Source organism: Amphibalanus amphitrite, unplaced genomic scaffold, assembly GCF_019059575.1.
Source record: "Amphibalanus amphitrite isolate SeventyFive unplaced genomic scaffold, NRLGWU_Aamphi_draft 001750F_arrow, whole genome shotgun sequence".
Lineage (NCBI taxonomy): Eukaryota > Metazoa > Arthropoda > Thecostraca > Balanomorpha > Balanidae > Amphibalanus > Amphibalanus amphitrite.
In genome coordinates, this window is record NW_024883243.1 from 34,612 (window position 1) to 41,574 (window position 6,963).

Consider the following 6,963-nt stretch of genomic DNA (forward strand, 5'->3'; position numbering starts at 1 on the left):
CGTTCTCCTTTCCCACCCGATTGCTGATGTCAATTTGAAATTCAATGCCTCATCTCTGTCTGCCCGCCCATAACCCATTCATTGCACACCGTTCAGCGCCTGGCCCCGCCAGAAGTATCCTAGCGCGCTGAGCAGTTGCCTCCAGCCGCGTCAGCGCGAGGCCCCGCGCGGCCCATAAATGAATACATTGCGCGAATAGCCGTGTCGCCCCCCTGGTTGTACCACTGTTTTATGAGCGCGAGATAAACCGCGCTAATTTTTGAATTTGAAAACCGCGGGAATAAGTCTGCTGCATCATTTATTGTATTCTCGTTCTCGTACAATTGTGTACATCGTCTTATTCTGAAGAAGACCTGTTGGTCGAAATATCAATACAGTAATATTTGGCTATTGAAATAATTTTAAATGTCGAGGAGAGGTCATTTTTTCATATATTTTCTCTCTCTAATATGAAAACTGAAAATGCAAAACAGAAGATGGGCCTGCGGAGTCACTGAGATCACAAGGTGCTCAGTCTTGATTGTTGGTAGTTGAAGATGTTGAGAGAACTCGTGAATCTGCATACCAGGTCCTGACTTGCTTGATTGATCAAAGCTATTTTAATTGTCATAATTGTGTGTAGTGACTGTGCAAAGTGCTGCTGCGCAGGGGCGTAACTTTTTGGTTTTCGTTGGGGGGGGGGCAACGCTGTCAGGGGCGCCTTTTTAAGGGCATGGGGGCGCCTCCCCGTGACTGTCTAGAAATAAGTCTTATTTCAGTTTACGGCAGCATCTTTTTTTTTACCATAGCACGTTGTTTTTTGTGCCGTCGTGTTTTGGCACGTTATGTTGCAGTTTTGTTTCTGAAATAGCGCGCCAAAAGCGCGGAATTATTTTGAAACCAAATACACTTTGAAAGCAATTTGGGGACGAGAGACCGGGGGCGGGTAGTGGAATTGGGGACCAGGGTAGTGACGCCTTATTAAACAACGCATATGGTAGTTCTTCTAAAGAAACGAGACGAACTAATGAATTGACAAAAAGAAAAGAAAAAAACAACTGATAAAAAGGCGAGATTAAAGAAACAAATCTGTAGAACTTTACCCCACGCAGAAGCAAGGGACGTTTTTACGCCTCCCCTTTTAAGTTAAGAACACACTTCATACTGCATCTTTTCCGCACGTGCTCTAGAAGCAAACCAGTGGCAAAAATTTGCCCTCATCGAAAAAAAAAAAATAAAAAATTGCCCCCCCCCCCCCCGCCCGCGCCGGGCCGGGGGGAGGGAGTGAACACCTCCCCTGCGGTTTTTCGCAGATATCTCAAAACTCCGCGCCGCCGTTTTTGGCACACCTGTTCATGCATCTTTTTTTTACACATGTGCAAATTTCAGACCCAGAGCTCTCAAGGTCAGGTCACCAGGTCACGTCAAAAGACCTCACCTCAGAAAAAAGTTGCAATCCTCGTCATAGCTACACCGACGGAACGATCGCCTTGAAACTTTCAGCGATTGATAAGAGTAACAGTATGTATAAAATGTTAATCTCGGAATTTTGATATCAGTGACCTATGGTCAGGTCAATTTTGCGACCTCTCCATTACCTATAAGTCAATGGGAGAAAATTGAAATGAGCCTTTTTTGGACGAATGGTATTTAGAACCCTCTCAAACATCGTTTTATTGGTAAACATGATACACTGAATTGGAAAAAATGCACCTGTGACCCCTCTGTGTGCCCTTGAGGTCATCTCAGGTCATGAACGGTCACCACCAGTTTTTTGGCTGTAACTTTTGATAAAGGCGTGCTAGAGCGATGAAAACACGTCAGATGTATTCAGCTCGACGATACGGATCGACTGATATGAAACATGACCCTTTTCGGTCAGGTTATGACCTTGACCTGAGGTCAAATTTTAAAAATGACCTTTCAAGGTCAACAAATAGTTCATTCGACGCGTCTCGACGAGAGGAACATGATGCTGCCAAAAGTAATGTCGTGACACTCTTGAGTCAAAAGTTATTGCCGAAAACAGTTTTCGTGAAAACTGCTATTTTACAGTTTTTGCCCTCTGGAGGCTAAACCGTTGACCTGAGGTCAAATCTGAGAACAGTGATCAGAAAGGTCTGTAAAAGGGCTATCGAATGCGCTTTTCCGCGGCGCTGTAGCTCTACTGATCCCGAGTTAGCCGTTGCAATTTCCAAAATTGTTGAAATGGCCTACATTTGACCTTTGATGACCTCTGGCGAGCTGACCTTTGATCTGACCCAAAAAATGACCGGAGTGTTTCAGTCATTATTTTTGACGCTCTTTCGAATGCTGCTTACTGCGTGTCGCTACGTGGCCCAGAAGCCGAGTTAGACCAGACACCCCCCTCCCCGCCCGGCGCGGAAGTCGCGGAGCACCAGCCCGGCGCGGGTTAATCCCAGGCTGAGAGCGTTCAAGCTTAGGTCACCCATATACCTCTGTATACCGAGACATGCAGAAGTCTGTGGCTCACCAGGTGATATCAAGTTATCACGAAATGATACAAATTACTCCTGCTTTGAACTAGAGGTGGCAAAACGTGAAAATTTTGGGAACCAGACTCGAACCAGACCCGGCTGGACATTTCTGGAACCAGTCGGACCCGGTCTAAGTTGGAATCGGAACCAGTTGAACCCGTTCCCCAAAAGTCAATTAATACAAACCGTTTGTAGAAATCATTAATTGCATCGTGTAAAACAGCCCTTTTCCCACTGATAATACTTATGAGCTACAGTGTGCAAAGGGGAACATACATGAGCAAATGTTTTCTTTCCATTCACTTCATATTTTGCAATCATATGTAGTGTATCATATGATGGATGATGTGAATAATAAACCAAATTATTACAAATGCATTCAAATATATTCAAAAAGACACACAAAGCTTTCGGTTCATGGAACCTTGATCACTGTGCAAATGAGTATAACAATCGCTGTAACCGTCTAAAAATTCTTTGAAATTAATCAGCCGCGTGTTTTCTTCTTCTGCTGGTCTACCACCGATTTTGCTGCCATTGACGACCAGAAGAAGAAAACACGCGGCTGATTAATTTCAAAGAATTTTTAGACGGTTACAGCGATTGTTATACTCATTTGCACAGTGATCAAGGTTCCATGAACCGAAAGCTTTGTGTGTCTTTTTGAATATATTTGAATGCATTTGTAATAATTTGGTTTCTTATTTACATCATCATCCAACCTGTCATGGATACTAAACAAGTATCATATGATATAAGGTATATATCATATGACCAATAAGGTATTGGCCAGAGGGGCGCTTCATCCACCTGAAGGGGCACATTGATAAACGGATGGGGCGCCGCTCTGCGTGCGGGGGCATTAGTTATTAGCAAAACAGATGACATAAGACGTGCGTGTTGTCAGAGGGGCACCACTTTTGCTCGAGGGGCGCTTTTTAACCAATGGGGCACGCTATTTAGCTAAGTTTTTACTTGCCGCAAGCGGCGCACCATCCCTGAGGAACGTTACACAAACGACTGACGACTCTCTCGACATGGGCATCAGAGGCGCCCCTATAGACCTCACAGGCGTCTCTAATTCCCATTGAGGCGCCCCTTTGGGCTTCAACTGAAGCTCCTCTTTCTATGGGCCTCGGAGGCGCCCCCATTTGGCATGCAGTCTCCCCTCTTTCGTATTGGGGCGCCATTATGGCCTTAATGGGCGCCCCTTTTTCATGTGGGCGCCCCCTATACTATAGACCTCAGAGGCACCCCGAAGGGCCTCAGAAGAGGCCAATAAGGTGCCCCTCTTTCGCATGCAGGCGCCCGTGTTTTACATTGAGGCGGCCCTGAGGACTTCATGGGCGCCCCTCTTTCGCATGCAGGCGCCCCCAAGGCCTCAGAGGTTCCCCTCTCACGCATCCCATTTCCATAGGCGATGGCGCCCCTTGAAAGATGGCGCACGCGCTCCTATGACGCCGCTGGCCCGTGAGGGCGCCTTTCGGGCCTGGGGGCGCCCACCAAGGTTGGGGGGGGGGGGCAAACGGAATGTTGGGGTGGCAAAATTTCAAGTGGGGGGGGGGGGCACCTGCCTCCCCAAAAGTATACAAAGTTACGCCCCTGACAATGAGGGGCTATGTGGATACCTAGAGGGGCGGCACCATTATATTGGTGGGTTCCTCTGACACTTCGAAGGGCGTCACTGACACTATAAGGGGCGGCACTAACACTTTAAGGGACAGCAGCATCATTTTGAGGGGCGCCACCAACTTGTTGACGGGCAGCACCATCACATTCAGGGGCGGCATCATCTTCTTGAGGGGCGGCATCATCTGCTTGATGGGGCGGCTCCATCACAATGAGGGGCTATGTGGATGCCCAGAGGGGCGGCACCATTATATTGGTGGGTTCCTCTGACACTTCGAAGGGCGTCACTGACACTTTAAGGGGCGGCGCCAGCACTTTAAGGGGCGGCAGCATCATTTTGAGGGGCGCCACCGACTCGTTTGCGAGCAGCACCATCACATTCAGGGGCGCCACCGGCACTTTGAGGGCGGCACCATCACATTGAGGGGCGCCACCGATACTGAAAGGGGCGGCATCATCTTCTTGAGGGGCGGTATCATCACATTGAGGGGCTCCTCAGATGCTTAGAAGGGCGGCACCATTACATTGAGTGGGTCTACTAACAGATTTAGGGGCGGCACTGTCACATTGAGTTGCGGGATCATCACTTTCTGTTCGCACGCCGTTTGCAGAGACGGGGAGTTGTCGTCGAACGGGCTGTATTTACTGCCGTGGTGCCGTAACTGCACACGAACAAAAGAAAACATCTCAGTTTCGGTCATGTCCACCACATTCATGACGTCATACAATATTTCTATCATGAATCGTTACTTATCATACAAATACAATTTCCCTTTGTTTATATCTTATCTGACGCGTTTCAAATATATTGTTTACTAGGTAACTTTCGTATCTTATCTCGGAACACCTTTAAATACAAAAATGCAAACACTTTCAGTCGCAGTGACAAGTGATGATTGTATACAATTTCTTACAGATAATGGCAGTCTAAATCCCCAGTTCAGTTCATACCGACAAGTTTTGCCTCCCATGCGAAGTCTCAGCGTGCAAAACGGGTTCTTGGTCGCACCAACTTCGACCTCGTATAAGCGCCATTAGCACAACGCTGAAATGCACACAAAAGAGGAAAATATATCACAACTGTACCGATATACCATATCGTAATCGAATAAATAACACACAACTATCAGAATTATCGCTCAATATGCGTTTGTGGTCGATCGACAAGCTCAACAAAAAATTATCCACAAATTTGGCGCAGCGCCAGATTGCCTTCGCAGCATCGCCATTTCCTTTTATCATGTGAAGCTGCTTAATAATCAACACATATCGAAATGACACACTTACAAGCTACATACAAACCAATACCTGTATCGAAATATCACTCACCCGTTGATATTCTACATAAAAACAAACACAAAGGCACAGACCACTGACGAACCGGCCATTCGTCTGCATTCGTCCCCCACGTGAGCCGGCCGAGCGCCGCGCAGCGGCCGTGACCTTCACAAGGTTCGGCCTTCAGCCGGTTCTGAGTAGAGCTGCCGCTTTACAGAAACATGAGAGCGCCGGTGCGCCGACGAGGCGGCGCCAACACTTTCTATAGACGGCTGCTTCACTTTAAGAGGCGGCATTATCATTTCGGAGGCCAGCAGCATCACTATGAATGACGGCGCCTACTGTTAACGCCAGACCCCTTGAAACCCTAATTTTTCGCGATTGTTTTTTAATGCGCGGAAGAATTTCAACCATATTTAGGAAATAGCTGTTTCAAGACCTGCCGAAACTTTTTCTTCAAATACGTTTTGTTGTCACTTAAATGTTTGTGGCACTTGTCATTGACTCGTAATGTTAACTGTTTTTCCATACTGGATAGAGGCTTTCCTACGTCATATGACATTAGGCTCCGCCCACGGCTGCGGCATTGACCCGTGCCCATCAGCGACCTCTGTACAAACGACACCCCTGCCATCTGTAAAGGACTATGCATTTCGCTGACGCTTCACGTGCTATGTATCAATTGCAGCAGACGGTCAAGTAAATGTTAAGCTCTTGTTGACTCTCGTATATAGGACCAAGAGGCCATCACTCCTCAACCTACTATTCACACATGCTTCGAACAAACGTTAAAGATTCCTAACAAATACGATGCTCGATGTAGGATATATGTATGTTTGAAATACGAGCGAGCCTTATGATGTGAAGCGAAGGTAATTAATTAATTATTACGTTGTTCGATGGTTGCATAGCGATGTACAAATCAGCAACTACTTGATGACATCCGAAATCCCATTATCACATTAGTTATCTGCAACGCCATAGGCTTTAAATACCTACAGGTGAATATTTCCTAACCTTATGTCAGGTATATGCCATCTGCCCGTCATTTGCAGCTTATGAAAAATAAAACAAATATCAGCCGTCAGCGAACCTATCAGCATTGTACAGTATATCTAAAAAGTATGTCCCCTGGTTTGACTCTCCCACAGGAGACGAATCGGTAACTTGGCTGAATCCCAGTTGCGGCACCCGGCCGCCAGGGTCGCTACCGCGCGAGCGGCCTTGACCGCTCGCATGTCATTGGCAGTTCGGTCCCTCCCCATCTATACCGAGGTGGGGAGGGGAGAAGAGGGGAAGAGAGGGGAGGGAGCGGCTTTCGCTCGGCACTGGGCGATACCTGGCTGACCCCTCGCTCCCTCGCTGACCTTTGTCCTGCCCTCAGGCGAAGACCGACTTCCTGGCCTGTAGCGGCCCAGCGGAAAACCGAGCTCGCGGGGCGCGACTCCATTGGCCCAATCTTATAAATGGAATGCTGTCGTATTCACGGCATTAGATAATATCAATAGTGATACCAGCAGTGGATGTGGTAAAATACAGTCCAAAAGAAACGAAAGCACACGATTCGTGCATAATGCGC

The 6,963-nt window shown here is 47.4% G+C and overlaps 1 long non-coding RNA gene across 1 annotated transcript; it reads right to left on the reverse strand.

The window, feature by feature from the left end:
- Positions 1-4,640: 4,640 nt before the first annotated feature.
- Positions 4,641-5,555, reverse strand: LOC122374977. Its single transcript, XR_006255311.1, has 3 exons — positions 5,436-5,555; positions 5,058-5,151; positions 4,641-4,768 (listed from the first exon to the last, which is right to left on the reverse strand). It is a non-coding gene; the product is annotated as an uncharacterized LOC122374977 (long non-coding RNA).
- Between the last annotated feature and the right edge of the window lie 1,408 nt (positions 5,556-6,963).